General features: G+C 40.0%; 1 pseudogene; it reads right to left on the reverse strand.

Annotated features, from left to right (window-relative positions):
• LOC113759724 overlaps positions 1-16135 on the reverse strand; it is a 38253-nt pseudogene that overhangs the window by 8309 nt on the left and 13809 nt on the right.

Consider the following 16135-nt stretch of genomic DNA (forward strand, 5'->3'; position numbering starts at 1 on the left):
TTTGAATAATTTTATGTGGCATCTATTTCATGATTTTCATTTTAGATTGCTTGCATTCGTTGTTTATTTTTAATTTTTAGTTTTAGCTTTTAAGTTAAAAATTAGCGTAGAGTTGTTAAAAAAAAAGAAAAGGAAAACATCAAAAATATGTTGTAGTCATTTTGTTTTTATTCAATTCTTTCTTGAAAAGAAAAATTCAAAAAATAGGCTTTAGTTGGATTGGAAAAATGAAAAAAAAGAGAAAAAGGGAAAAAGGAAAATTTGTTCACAAAAATACGTTTATTCAATCTTTGGGCACTTTAGTTATTTTTATTAAGTTATTTTGAGGAAAAAGAAAATGATGAAAAATGGAAAATAGGAAAATTTAAAAATGGCCATTTTTGTTTAGTTTTTTGTTTAAAATTATTCTTGTTTTGTTATTATTATTATTACCTGGTTTGTGTAACTCTGTTATTATTATTATTTATATTTCATTTTATCATTTTTGATTAATTAGTTGTAAAGTTAAAAAAAAAGAAAAAAAGAAAAAAAGAAAAAAGATGTCGCGGCTTGCACGCTGCATTTTTGTTGCAGCGTGCAAAGGACAAAGGGAGGCTGATCAAATGACCAAGAAAAAAGAGGGCTGGACGGGATGATTGCTGACCATTGAACATAGGGTTTTGGGGTTGGTTAACTGGGTAAAAAAGGAATGAAAACAGTAGCCGCAGAGGGGGGGGCTTCAGGAGAGCTAACGAAAAAGAAAAACTGCAGAGCTAGGGGGAGCTAAGAGTGACGGGTTGGAGGAGAGAAAAGCTGAGCAAGATGGAGTCTTGGGGCTGAGGAAGGAACCAGAAAAGGAAAGGGAAAGCTAACGGCTAGGGTGTTGGGAGAGAAAGAGTGAAAGAAAGACTGAAAGAGAGGGAGCTTGTTCGTGGGGGGTGGCTAACGGGGAGAGAAACAGACCAGCGAGAAGATATTGACGGGGGGATTCTAAAAAAGCTAGAAAACAAGAGAGGAGAGCAGCGTGAGGAAGACAGAGAGGGACGGCTGGAAGGGGAGGTGAGAACAGCGGCTGGGCTCTGGGGAGGAAGAAGGAGCTTTAGACAAGAAACCACGAAGGAAAGTGCAGAATTTTCTTCCTATGCAAAACCCACAAACAGGCTGATTTTTCAGCCTGCTTTCGCAAGGATTCTCTGCCCCGATTTAGCTCCATTGGTGAAGCCGTGAACTTCTGGTCAACCTACAAAGTGAAAGGAGGGATTTTTGTTCAGATGTCTTGAAGGAAGAACAGCCGGAGGGTCGCCGAATTTGGCCGCAAAGGAGCAATCTCACCTCTGCTACGTCGGTTTCGTCGGCATACTAAAACGCTGCAACTTGGGATTTTTCGATTTTTGTTGAGGTTCGCTCATCCTGCCTGGGGATTTCCCCCACCATCTCGAATCTTTAAAGCAGAAAAAGGTAACTCTCCAGCCCCTTGTTCAATTCCATATATATACAAGAAGGAATCTGTGGAACCGAAGCTTTCATTGCTTATCGATGTTTACTCTCTTCGTTTAGCCATCTGTTTTTCTGGTTTCCCGTTGTTTCGTTGTTGTTGAATGTGCGATTACAAAGTGAAAATGATTATAAGGTCTCGCATGTTTACAAAATCTGATTGGAAATGTTCCTGGGCAATGAATTGCAGAAATTCTGTTTCCTTCTTTGGCTCGGTCAGACGTAGGTTTGTTTGAAGCTTATGATTTGTTCCCTATTTGGTTGATATTTACGTATAAGCCTCCACGGTTGTCAAATGTTGCCTCAGAACACCCTGTGTGAATGTCTAATGCTGTCTTTGCTTCATGACCCGAGAGTTGATATGTCCACGAATGTTTTGGTTCAAAATTTTAAGTGGACGTTGATGCTTTCTTTGCTATTTTTCTTTTGTTTCCTCACTACTGAGATTGATGTTTGGGAAATGTGCATGCATTTGGTAGATGAATGGGGAGTCCAAAGCAATGTTTCTGCCTTTAATCTACATGAGCTCATAGCTGCAGAAAATTCCGCAGCAAACAACAAAAGGAATTGAATTTTCTGTTCTGTCTTCTCTTCCGTAGCTGCACATCAAGTCTTTCCACCTAAGTTGCATGTTTAATCTGTTTTGAGGGAATGGAAATAGGGGGTTGGGTGTTGAGTTTGCATGTTTAGGGTCTAAAATACTAGAACCATGATCGAACACCTTGCTGAAAAGCAAACAAACAGGCTACCGAGACCATTTCTGCACTTACTTTCAGATTTCTGGTATGATATCTTCTCAAATTTTTGGTCTTTGGTTTGTGATTATCATGAAGTTTTGTTGCTCAGTTCTGAGGCTGCGATGTTGAGATGAAGAATATCTAATCAAAGCATTGTATTTGGGCCAGAAATCTGGTTTGCATGATAAGCTGTGGCTGGAAAAGAAAATTGCAGCAAGCTTCGTTTTGTTGCTGGAATGGTTTTGTACCAATTTTGCATAGAAATCATCTTCGTTTTGGCTCTTGCATGCATAATAAATTTGGTAGGAACTTGAAGTTGGATTTGGTTTGAAAGTTTTGCCTCGTTTTCTTAGAAAATCTATCATGCAAAGTGTAAAGGCTTCAAAGCCTAAGCAAATGTTTGCAGAAGCATTCTTTACGTGGTTGCATGAAACTTGCATGTAAAATGGCTTTCAAAAATTGCACTCCAACCCTTTGGCTTCCATCTAATGCATCCATGGCCCAATTAATTGGAAAACTTAATTAATTTTATCCTCCTAACATGCCATTCCCTCTTTAATTCATCTTGATTTATTTTGGGTAGATACCTAAAGAGTTGTAGAATGAATTTGAAGGGTCTAATAATTTCTTTTTCCTAGACTTGTAGTTAATTTGGTTTTTCTTGGATTTTTTTTTTGGCATTTTGTTGCTTAGATACTAGTAACTTGCTCCCCATTTACCTTTTTTGCGAATTTTCTAGTTTGATTTGGTAAGTTTCACCTTAGATTCTTAATTTTATTTTATGCTTTAGTCCTTTAGTGTCTATAATAGTAATAAATTGGCCCTTTGGACCTCTTTAATTTTTATTTGACGTTTGTTTCCATTTTCTCTGATTTATTTGATAATTTAAATGGTACCTTGACCTTTTTATTATTTTGGAGGGTAAATTAGTAACTTCACTACATTAGGGCGTCGATTCAAGGGAGGTACATTCTACCCCTTTATTTGCACTTCATTTGACCCTACGTGCTCCTACGTGTTATGTGAATATGCATGCCTACTCCGCTTTCCTTACCTCCTTGCGTGCATTTACTTGCTTTACTTTTATTTAAGTTTTATGGGGTATGTGTACACCTCTTGGCTTGTAATAGATAGGGCTCGAAGAGCATCTTGTCCATTTCCCCTTTCCCTTTATGCTTTTATGGGGTATGTGTACACCTCTTGGCTTGTAATAGATAGGGCTCGGAGAGCATCTGGTCCACTTCCCCTTCCCCTTGGTTGCTTGTTTTGTTGCTACATGTTTAATTGCTTTATTAGGCTCTGGCATCTAGTCGAGCATGCTAAGTGCTGTGTGCTATGTGTTTACGAGTATTTTGGCATGTCTACTTGCTTTCATAGCCATTAATGAATGGAATGGATGAATGTACGTTTCCGCTAGTCCAACGCTAGTCGGAATTCATAGAATGGGCTAGTCCAACGCTAGACCCTTAGAGATTTCCCCTCATTAGCATATCATTTGCTTGTTCACCACATATCATGCATTTTTCTTAGTTTTATCACTTGGCATGCTCCTCGAACCCCCTTTCCCTTCATTTTAGGACTTTTGCATATCATGATAGTTGTAGGGTCCATTTGCTTGAGGGTCCCCTTCCGATAAGGGAAAAGAGCGAGTGTGGCTACTCGATAGCCTTAGCACGCTAGTTTCGCCTTCTAATCAAAGGGAAAATCAAGTCACGATTTAGGTCTCCCCGTACCCAATATGCATGAATTCCCTAGGCTCATGCATTCTCAATCCACTCTATCATTACACTTTCACTTTTGTCTCATTTGCACACATGCACCTTTTTATCACTTTCACTTGCACACGAACCCTTTTATCTTCATTTGCACACGAACATTTTTATCTTCACTCGCACACGAGTACTTTCATCTGCATTTGCACACCTTCACTCTTATCTTACTACTTTTATCATTTTTCTCACTTCACACAAACTCACACTTTCACATGGCATGCATTCCACTCATTTTTCACGTCATTTAGGTTTAGGTGTGACCTCTCCAAAAGGATCATTATTGGGCTTCACAATTAATGTGATTGGCACCACTCAACCTTTGAAGAGAAATTTCCCCCAATCCCCCTAGGTCTAGGTTTTTGCATTCATATAGACATATCCAATACGCGATACATACCTTGGGTAGAAAAATTAGGAAAATTGGTTTAAGTCACGCAACTAGCCTTGGCTAGGTCGAAGGGGTGCCTTGGGTTTTTATCCTTGCCTTCCCCTTCGTCAAATGTGACCCCCGATCCCTCTTTTGGTTACGTAGACCCAAAAGTTCTCAAAAAGGGTTTATTTACTTTTTTATTCAAAAAACAAAAATCATTTTTGGGTGACTTGGTACACCCTAACTCTATACCAAGTGGCGACTCCATTTTTGATACAAAAAACCCTTTTGAACTTCACTTGGCCAAATCGTCGCATTCTAAGTCCCATGGCCTTTACTTTTCACTTTGCACACGTTCACACATTACACACCACACATCACACATTCATTCACATTTATCGAAAAGTGGGGCGCGACAGTTGGCGACTCCACTGGGGATTTCCTAAGTGGGTCCAAGCACTTTGACTTAACCATTTGTTTCCTTTTTCTACCCTTTTTATGCATAGCATTTGGATATTAGGATTGCATTTTTCATTTTTAGGACCTTTTGTCTTATGTACGTAATCAAACCAATCCCTCGACTCACGAATGTATGTTTGAATGAATGTTTACTTGTTGTCTCGCGCTTGCATTGCATTTGGGTGGGGGGACATATCCTAGAGCCTCGCGTTGGTTCTTGATCCCTCCTCTCCAAACGAGCACTAGCATACGTGCATACGCTTTAATTTTTCACCCTCCTTTATTTTTCTTTTAGTGGCTTGTCACGCCACTCCACCCTATTAGGATTTTAGGCGACTCACTTGGACGTGTGACCGCGACACGACGTGTGCGTAGCACGATCCGAGGGGTCACTCAATCTTCCGCTTTAAGCTTTGGGTTGATAACCTTTAGCTTTTAGTCGAAGATTGAGGATTTTTGATAGATTCACTCAGACATGTGGCCGTGACACGACGTGTGCGTAGCAATGTCTGGGGAATCGCTCGAGCCACCGACAAAGAACCTTGGGATTGATGACCCTTGGTTTCTAAGTCTGAAGGCTCGGGGACCTGAGCTTATCGAGTCTAGATGCATTAGCGAACCCCAACCTCATGCATCCATGATAGCTTGCCTAGGGTAGAGTCGGCCTTCTCCTAAGCTAGGGACACTATTCACGAGGGGAGGGGTCCAACCCCTTTTTCCTTTTTACTGCTTTATTTCTTTGATTGCTTTATCTTGTTATTACAATGTGTTATGTGAACTAACTTTTCTTGATTTTGTGTCCCCATTGCATTCACAAACCCTAGCAAATAAGAGGTCTGGCATGACCTTCTTTTAGAACCTACCCTCGTAGATAGGTTATTGCACGTTTAAAGATTTTTGGTATTGCATTCATAGATTAATAATTGCATGGCATTCTAAGCCTACCTTGGCGTATAAAAGGTCCTTTTATGTCATGATTTCATTTTAAATTGCATGTTTTACTGCTTTAATAAATGGCATCATGCATAAACCTTAGAAAGGGAATGCCACATAGGGAATCCCGTGTTTAGGAATAAACCACATTGTGTCTCGGATACTTAATCCAGTGAGACTTGCACGTTTACATTTTTGTACCATCCAAAGGGATAGTGCACAAGGTAAGGTAGGATCCGATCATTTTCATAGAGTGATCCTTGGAATATGAGCATCTAATAATCACTTTTTGGCCATTTTATCAAAAATTGGTAAAAATCCCTTGCGTAAAGGACATTAATTTGAAGAAATTTACAAATGATTCCTGCTATTGAGACGATAAAGGAATTGAGGCCAAAATTTGATTTTTAGAAGGTCATAGACTAATGCACCTCAATCATTTCGAAATCACTAATGGCCGGACAATTCAACCAATCCATTTTGCCAATTCATTCAATAAATCGTCAATTCACTTAACCAATTTACCCTTCTTAGGGTCATCCGGTCGATTTTGAATAAATCATTAATTCATTTGACCAATTTACCCTTCTTAGGGTCATCCGGTCGATTTTGAATGAATCGTCAATTCATTTGACCAAATTACCCTTTTTTAGGGTCTTTTGACCAATTTACCCTTCTTAGGGTCATCCGGTCGATTTTGAATAAATCATTAATTCATTTGACCAATTTACCCTTCTTAGGGTCACCTGGTCAATTTTGAATGAATCGTCAATCATTTGACCAAATTTACCCTTTTTAGGGTCTTTTGACCAATTTACCCTTTGTTAGGGTCATTCGTCGTTTTTGAATAAATCGTCAATTCATTTGACCAATCTACCCTTTTTAGGGTCTTTTGACCAATTTACCCTTCTTAGGGTCATCCGGTCGATTTTGAATGAATCGTCAACTCATTTGACCAAATTACCCTTTTTAGGGTCTTTTGACCAATTTACCCTTTTTAGGGTCATTCGGCCGATTTTTGAATAAATCCCTAATTCAATTTCATTCATTTGACCAATTTACCCATTTTTTAGGGCAACTGAGCCGATTTTGAATAAATCAAGTTTCGTTCAATCTGTTTGATCAATTTACCCTTTTTAGGGTGATCTGATTAATTTGGGATAAATTTCATTCAATTCATTTGACCTGTTTCCCTTTTTAGGGTAATTTGGTCGATTTTAAATAAATTGTCAATTTCATTCAACCCATTTGCCCTATTAGGGTTTCATTGTCAAATTCCAAATTGGGAAATCTAGTCAATTTTGAAAAAACCGTCCATTGCATCCAATCACTTGGTCAATTAGGGTTTTGACCCGTAATTCACTGAGAAATTTTATCAACGAATTCCAATCTTTTTGATAGGAAGTTCGTCAAGGTCAAACCCGTGCGTTTTTGCAAAATCTTGTACCGATCAAAAGTGATCCATCTATTCGGACGTTGTCCTCATTTTGACAAATCTCTCGTCACTCCAATGGCCAAATTTTTCAAATTATTTTTCACTCAATGAGTTGATCAGATCCGTCAGGTATGGTATAGTGCTTACCCTAGAGGATCGCATTTTCATGCTAGGCCTACCCTTGGCATAAAAAGGGCTCCCCAATAGGACATGCATCCGAATTTTTTGGATAGTTACTAACTCTTGCCTTTTTCTTTTCCTTTTCTTTATTTTCTTTTAAATAATTAAGCAAGGGTTGAATCTAAAGGCATTCTTTCAAAATTTTCAGGTAGTATTTAAACATAGCTTCTCGTCGAAGCCCCATCATAACACGATCCCGTAGTCAAGTCCAAAGGAATCGTGTAAACATGAGTTCACAACCAGAACAGGCAGATAGGTCTGCTACTACCGCTCAACCCGAGACTGCAAGTTTGGGGATTCAGTTGACTGAGATGCTTACCAAGTTCGGAGAGATGGCGTCTGAGATGGTCGCTCAAAGGAAATTGGATGATGAGCTAATTAGCAGCGGAGTTCCACCGGAACCTGTACCCGCCAGACAGCCTGAGCAAGAGCCATTTGTCCTACCTCCGGCCCACGCCACTATTACTCCATCATTCCCTATTGCACCTGAAGAAACTTTCACCTATCCTACCATACATTTGCCATACACTTACCCTCCTCATCCTTCATTTTTTCTTACTCACACGCGAGGTCCACCACCCCAAATCACTTCAAATATACCACTTGAGCCACATACCTTTTATCACCCGGTTGCCGAGCCATTCCTACCAGACCATATTTTTCAAACCAAGCCAGAAATGGGGGAATCTTCTGCTCCCGTTGATATGAAGCTGCTTAAGCGCCTTGATCGTTTTGATGAATTTATAAGGAAGAGTCAGGGGGTGAACAAGCAAGGAGTCCTGGATTACGATGAGCTTTGCTTTTTTCCAAATGTTCAATTGCCTGAGGGATTCAAAACCCCGAAATTCAGCAAATATGATGGAACGGGCAATCCCAAGACACACCTCCGATTGTTCGCCAACAAGTTGGGTAGGCCAACAGATGATGAAAATCTGCCTTTGAGGCTATTCCCAGAAAGTCTGGAGGGGGATGCACTCGACTGGTATTCCAAGCTGAAACCCGAAGAAGCAAAGACCTGGCTGGATTTGTCCAATGCTTTTGTAAGGCAATATGAGTATAACTGCGAGTTGGCTCCGACACGAACCACGTTGGAAGGAACAAAAAGAAAACCATCCGAGGATCACAAGACCTATGCCAAGAGGTGGAGGAAAATAGCTGCCAAAGTCGAGCCACCGATGACTGAGGACGAAATCATACGCACTTTTATTAAAGCACATGATCCCCCGTATTTTGAAGAAATTTTCCGCATGACTGGATGCTCGTTCGCCGCCATTGTCAATAAACTTGAGGAGTACGATGACTTCGTGAAAGCTGGGAAGATTGTTAATGTCTCTGCCCTCAAATCCCAGTTGGATGCTTTGCAAGGACAGGGGACTAGTGAGAAGAACCCGCAATTTAAAAAGAAAGAGGGGGAAACTGCCTTTACCTGGAATCAAAACCCTGTCCCAAGACCCAGACCTCGACAATACCCTACAAACTCAAACCCTTACCCCTACTACTCAAATCCTCATCCTATTTACCACACCAATATCACTCATCCTCGACCTCGCTCAAGTTATGCCAACCCGCCTACAACCCCTTTCCAAATATTTCAACCAAGCTTTCAACAAGCTCGTCCTCGGCCTCCTTACCACCGAAGATTTCCCCCACCAAATAGACCCACCTACAACTATCCCCGACCCACTGAAACTTACAATCAAAGCCGTACCCGAACCTTCACCAACCTAGGCAGGCCTTTGGACCAAATGTATGAGCAATTGAGGGTTGCCAACAAAATAGGCGTGATTCCCCCTCCAACTTACCTTCATGGCATGCCTGCTGGGTACAATCCACATGCTATTTGTGCCTATCATTCGGGAGTACCTGGCCACTCAACCGCCGATTGCAGGGCACTTAAGCACAAAGTCCAAGACATGATCGAGGTAGGAGAAATAGTGCTAAGGAAAGGAGGTGAACAAGGGCCGATCATAAGTACGAATTCTTTTCCTGAACACCAGGACACCTTCGAGGCATCCACTTCCAACGACGAAATTTGAAAAATCCTGAAGGAGTTTTGCACAATTTGGATGGCCGAGTATTTTCCCTCTCGAAGGGAATTTTGGTAAACCTAGGGGTTGTTATTTACTAAATTTCACAAAAAACTGTTTTTTACATATGTGAATAGTTTAATGAAGGCATCTTTTGCAATTGAGTTTATCTTGTTTCCACTTTGATTTGGAGTTGCATGAAATGCATAATTTGTTTGATTTGATTATTGTCTTGATTCTTTAAAATTCTTTTAAGATGGCCAAAGTTGAAATTATTTGACCCTCTGAATATCACTGTTCTGGAATTCGATGAAGCCGCACATTGAAAATCCCTTCATTAAAAATCCCTTCATTGATAAAAATTCCTCCCCTGCCAAGCTCGAAGCTGATTGGTTAGAGTAGGGTTACCACTGATTGATTCTAATTGATAAAAAACAGCTGAATGTCATAAAGCATGACCTATGTCCGCCACCGATCTTCTGAAAAGGAAGCAAAGTGCTAAAGCGATGAAAGACGAAGTCGAAGGCAAATTTGTTTCAAATTGACAAAGCTTATTGGGTGTTCAAAGGTAGAGATGGAAGGACAGACATTCCCTCGACCTATCAACTCAGACATGTGTAAGAAGTTCTTTATTTGATTATGCAAATTTCTTTTTGGAAATCGCGCAAGGGACGAGGCACAAGTCAGGCCATCTTCCTTTCCAATCAAAACATTTCATCCCTAGTCATCCCCTTTGAGCTATCGGAACAATAATTTTCGTTTGGCAACCCCTGAGAGCTGCAAACCCCACACTGGGGCAAGTTCATTTTGAAAATGATCAGAAAGGAAAGAAAAATCCCACACTGGGGCAAATTTATTTTTGAAAAAGAAGAAAAAAGAGGAAAGGGGAAAAACCCCACACTGGGGCAAATTTAGTTTTTGAAGAAAAATGCAAAAGTGAAAAGTGCAATGAAAAGCACGAAGAGAAAAATCCAATCAAGCTGGGGCAGAAATTTTCCTCAGTTTCGTTCAAAATTGGAAATAATTTCAAAATGATGCAATCTCAGGCTATTTTACACCCCTCTCATCAAATTTGCTTTCAAGCCTCAACTTTTCTTGAAACACCCCACCTGACTTCATTGCAAAAGCCCAAAGTCCTGGCTTTCGTCTTTTGTCGTATTTTCTATTGGGAAATTTGCTAATCAACTGGCAAGTGATGTCCATAATGCCTTCGCCTAATCTTACAAGGGAAGCGCATTTCACTGATGTCAGCAATCTTCAGTTCATACCCCTGAGTCGATTATGGTTGAGTTTTTCTATTGTTCCTTAGGTGAAAACCCGAAAGGACACCTCAAAAGAAAAGGGAAAAAAAGGGAAAAGAGGGAAATAAAAACAAAAACAAAAGAAAAGAAAAGGAGTGGGGGCAACCTTGGTGAAAACCCGAAAGGGCGCCAAGGTAGGATTTTGCAACGATCAAGCACAAGGAGGAACAACTGGTGGTTTGGTCCATTTGGACTTCTCCTCATTTTTGTCATACCTCTGTCAATATTGAATTCCAGAACAAGGATATTCAGAGATTCGAATACGCGTCCTGGGGCCAAAACTGGGTCATTTTGAAAGGCATTTTTTGGCAAATTACATTCTTAGGAAATTCATTTTTACCAAATTACTTGCATTCATGGCATTTTTGTAGAATTTAAGCACAAATGGTTATGTGTGCATTCTTGTATGACATGTGAATTTTCTTGCATACTTCATTCTTTATCTTTGAATTTTGGTGAATAACAATCCCCGTGGTTTATTCGAAGCATACTTGGGTTCAGTCATCTCCTGAAAAAGGTTAAGGTTCAACAAATTCAGTTACACAGACATCACAATATGGCAAAGCACATACCGGATCAGTTTGTAAATCGGAAAAGCCTTAGGGTGAAAAATCCAACTCAGTCGGCTGCCGCAACAAAAGTTGATAAAGGCATCGAAAGACTCATGTTTACACGATTTCTCAAAAGGCAAACGGATCAAATGATGGTGGCAATTTCTTTGTTTTCTTTTCTCTTTTGCAGAAAAACCGCATGCACAGATGAAAACAATCACACCTCGCACTGGAATCGATGTTGGAAGGAGTCCTCTGGTGAACAAAGGCAGATTGAAAATGTCGCAAGCAAATTTCATCAAAATGCAACGGCATGGCGATACAGAATCGACTCTGGACTCACATTGCAAAAATTCATCATACTGGGGCAAATTAATTTTTTGGAAAGATTTTCAAAAGTCAAAAAGAAAAGCAAAAAGAAAATCATCAATCAAAAATCAACACAAATTTTATCACGGCAGGCTCGGGTTTAATCCCACTGACCGATTGTCAAGGCATTTTGTTATTTTACTCTGCCACTAGTTGTGAGTCAGTCCCACTAGTGCGCATCTCATTTTGCATCGCCACTAGTCGCGGGTCAGTCCCGCGATTCACAGTCTTTTCGGGTCAGTCCCGTGATTAAAATCATTTTCGGGTCAGTCCCATGATCAAAAGCAGGCTCGGGTCAGTCCCACGATCAAAAGCATTTTCGGGTCAGTCCCACGACCAAAAAGCATTTTCGGGTCAGTCCCACGATCAAAAGCATTTTCGGGTCAGTCCCATGATCAGAAGCTTATTCGGGTCAGCCCACGGTCAAAAGCATTTTCGGGTCAGTCCCAGATCAAAAGCTTATTCGGGTCAGGTCAAAAGCACAGTCCCACGATCAAAAGCATTTTCGGGTCAGTCCCACGATCAAGCGGGTCAGCCCCATCAAAAGCATTTCGGGTCAGTCGATCAAAAGCACAGTCAAAAAGCATTTTCGGGTCAGTCCCATGATCAAAAGCATTTTCGGGTCAGTCCCACGATCAAGAGCATTTTCGGGTCAGTCCCGCGATTCAAAGCCTGTTCGGGTCAGTCCCGCGATTAAAATCTTATTCGGGTCAGTCCCACGATCAAAAGTATTTTCGGGTCAGTCCCATGATCAAAAGCTCATTCGGGTCAGTCCCACGATCAAGAGCATTTTCGGGTCAGTCCCACAATTCAAAGCTTATTCGGGTCAGTCCCGTGATTAAAGCCTGTTCGGGCCAGTCCCATGATTTGAATTTTCTATCTCTAGTCAATCCCAATTTTACATTTCTGTCCGGGTCTATCCCGTAGGTCTATCCCAATTTTAAATTCCTGTTCGGGTCAGTCCCGATTTCAAAATTCCTGTTCGGGTCAGTCCCGTTTTAAATTTCTGTTCGGGTAAGTCCCGTATTATTTTTCATGTTCGGGTCAGTCCCGTATTAGAATTCCTGTTCGTTGGAATCTTTCGCAGCCGAATAACACAGGTAAGTATTTGGTGTCTACTTCTTTGTCTCAAGTTTTTTCAAAACTCAGACAAAGAGGGGCAAACTGTAGACACCAAATTTTGAATAATTTTATGTGGCATCTATTTCATGATTTTCATTTTAGATTGCTTGCATTCGTTGTTTATTTTTAATTTTTAGTTTTAGCTTTTAAGTTAAAAATTAGCGTAGAGTTGTTAAAAAAAAGAAAAGGAAAACATCAAAAATATGTTGTAGTCATTTTGTTTTTATTCAATTCTTTCTTGAAAAGAAAAATTCAAAAAATAGGCTTTAGTTGGATTGGAAAAATGAAAAAAAAGAGAAAAAGGGAAAAAGGAAAATTTGTTCACAAAAATACGTTTATTCAATCTTTGGGCACTTTAGTTATTTTTATTAAGTTATTTTGAGGAAAAAGAAAATGATGAAAAATGGAAAATAGGAAAATTTAAAAATGGCCATTTTTGTTTAGTTTTTTGTTTAAAATTATTCTTGTTTTGTTATTATTATTATTACCTGGTTTGTGTAACTCTGTTATTATTATTATTTATATTTCATTTTATCATTTTTGATTAATTAGTTGTAAAGTTAAAAAAAAAGAAAAAAAGAAAAAAAGAAAAAAGATGTCGCGGCTTGCACGCTGCATTTTTGTTGCAGCGTGCAAAGGACAAAGGGAGGCTGATCAAATGACCAAGAAAAAAGAGGGCTGGACGGGATGATTGCTGACCATTGAACATAGGGTTTTGGGGTTGGTTAACTGGGTAAAAAAGGAATGAAAACAGTAGCCGCAGAGGGGGGGGCTTCAGGAGAGCTAACGAAAAAGAAAAACTGCAGAGCTAGGGGGAGCTAAGAGTGACGGGTTGGAGGAGAGAAAAGCTGAGCAAGATGGAGTCTTGGGGCTGAGGAAGGAACCAGAAAAGGAAAGGGAAAGCTAACGGCTAGGGTGTTGGGAGAGAAAGAGTGAAAGAAAGACTGAAAGAGAGGGAGCTTGTTCGTGGGGGGTGGCTAACGGGGAGAGAAACAGACCAGCGAGAAGATATTGACGGGGGGATTCTAAAAAAGCTAGAAAACAAGAGAGGAGAGCAGCGTGAGGAAGACAGAGAGGGACGGCTGGAAGGGGAGGTGAGAACAGCGGCTGGGCTCTGGGGAGGAAGAAGGAGCTTTAGACAAGAAACCACGAAGGAAAGTGCAGAATTTTCTTCCTATGCAAAACCCACAAACAGGCTGATTTTTCAGCCTGCTTTCGCAAGGATTCTCTGCCCCGATTTAGCTCCATTGGTGAAGCCGTGAACTTCTGGTCAACCTACAAAGTGAAAGGAGGGATTTTTGTTCAGATGTCTTGAAGGAAGAACAGCCGGAGGGTCGCCGAATTTGGCCGCAAAGGAGCAATCTCACCTCTGCTACGTCGGTTTCGTCGGCATACTAAAACGCTGCAACTTGGGATTTTTCGATTTTTGTTGAGGTTCGCTCATCCTGCCTGGGGATTTCCCCCACCATCTCGAATCTTTAAAGCAGAAAAAGGTAACTCTCCAGCCCCTTGTTCAATTCCATATATATACAAGAAGGAATCTGTGGAACCGAAGCTTTCATTGCTTATCGATGTTTACTCTCTTCGTTTAGCCATCTGTTTTTCTGGTTTCCCGTTGTTTCGTTGTTGTTGAATGTGCGATTACAAAGTGAAAATGATTATAAGGTCTCGCATGTTTACAAAATCTGATTGGAAATGTTCCTGGGCAATGAATTGCAGAAATTCTGTTTCCTTCTTTGGCTCGGTCAGACGTAGGTTTGTTTGAAGCTTATGATTTGTTCCCTATTTGGTTGATATTTACGTATAAGCCTCCACGGTTGTCAAATGTTGCCTCAGAACACCCTGTGTGAATGTCTAATGTTGTCTTTGCTTCATGACCCGAGAGTTGATATGTCCACGAATGTTTTGGTTCAAAATTTTAAGTGGACGTTGATGCTTTCTTTGCTATTTTTCTTTTGTTTCCTCACTACTGAGATTGATGTTTGGGAAATGTGCATGCATTTGGTAGATGAATGGGGAGTCCAAAGCAATGTTTCTGCCTTTAATCTACATGAGCTCATAGCTGCAGAAAATTCCGCAGCAAACAACAAAAGGAATTGAATTTTCTGTTCTGTCTTCTCTTCCGTAGCTGCACATCAAGTCTTTCCACCTAAGTTGCATGTTTAATCTGTTTTGAGGGAATGGAAATAGGGGGTTGGGTGTTGAGTTTGCATGTTTAGGGTCTAAAATACTAGAACCATGATCGAACACCTTGCTGAAAAGCAAACAAACAGGCTACCGAGACCATTTCTGCACTTACTTTCAGATTTCTGGTATGATATCTTCTCAAATTTTTGGTCTTTGGTTTGTGATTATCATGAAGTTTTGTTGCTCAGTTCTGAGGCTGCGATGTTGAGATGAAGAATATCTAATCAAAGCATTGTATTTGGGCCAGAAATCTGGTTTGCATGATAAGCTGTGGCTGGAAAAGAAAATTGCAGCAAGCTTCGTTTTGTTGCTGGAATGGTTTTGTACCAATTTTGCATAGAAATCATCTTCGTTTTGGCTCTTGCATGCATAATAAATTTGGTAGGAACTTGAAGTTGGATTTGGTTTGAAAGTTTTGCCTCGTTTTCTTAGAAAATCTGTCATGCAAAGTGTAAAGGCTTCAAAGCCTAAGCAAATGTTTGCAGAAGCATTCTTTACGTGGTTGCATGAAACTTGCATGTAAAATGGCTTTCAAAAATTGCACTCCAACCCTTTGGCTTCCATCTAATGCATCCATGGCCCAATTAATTGGAAAACTTAATTAATTTTATCCTCCTAACATGCCATTCCCTCTTTAATTCATCTTGATTTATTTTGGGTAGATACCTAAAGAGTTGTAGAATGAATTTGAAGGGTCTAATAATTTCTTTTTCCTAGACTTGTAGTTAATTTGGTTTTTCTTGGATTTTTTGGCATTTTGTTGCTTAGATACTAGTAACTTGCTCCTCATTTACCTATTTTGCGAATTTTCTAGTTTGATTTGGTAAGTTTCACCTTAGATTCTTAATTTTATTTTATGCTTTAGTCCTTTAGTGTCTATAATAGTAATAAATTGGCCCTTTGGACCTCTTTAATTTTTATTTGACGTTTGTTTCCATTTTCTCTGATTTATTTGATAATTTAAATGGTACCTTGACCTTTTTATTATTTTGGAGGGTAAATTAGTAACTTCACTACATTAGGGCGTCGATTCAAGGGAGGTACATTCTACCCCTTTATTTGCACTTCATTTGACCCTACGTGCTCCTACGTGTTATGTGAATATGCATGCCTACTCCGCTTTCCTTACCTCCTTGCGTGCATTTACTTGCTTTACTTTTATTTAAGTTTTATGGGGTATGTGTACACCTCTTGGCTTGTAATAGATAGGGCTCGAAGA

The sequence above is a fragment of the Coffea eugenioides genome, chromosome 2 (assembly GCF_003713205.1).
Source record: "Coffea eugenioides isolate CCC68of chromosome 2, Ceug_1.0, whole genome shotgun sequence".
Classification (NCBI taxonomy): Eukaryota; Viridiplantae; Streptophyta; class Magnoliopsida; order Gentianales; family Rubiaceae; genus Coffea; species Coffea eugenioides.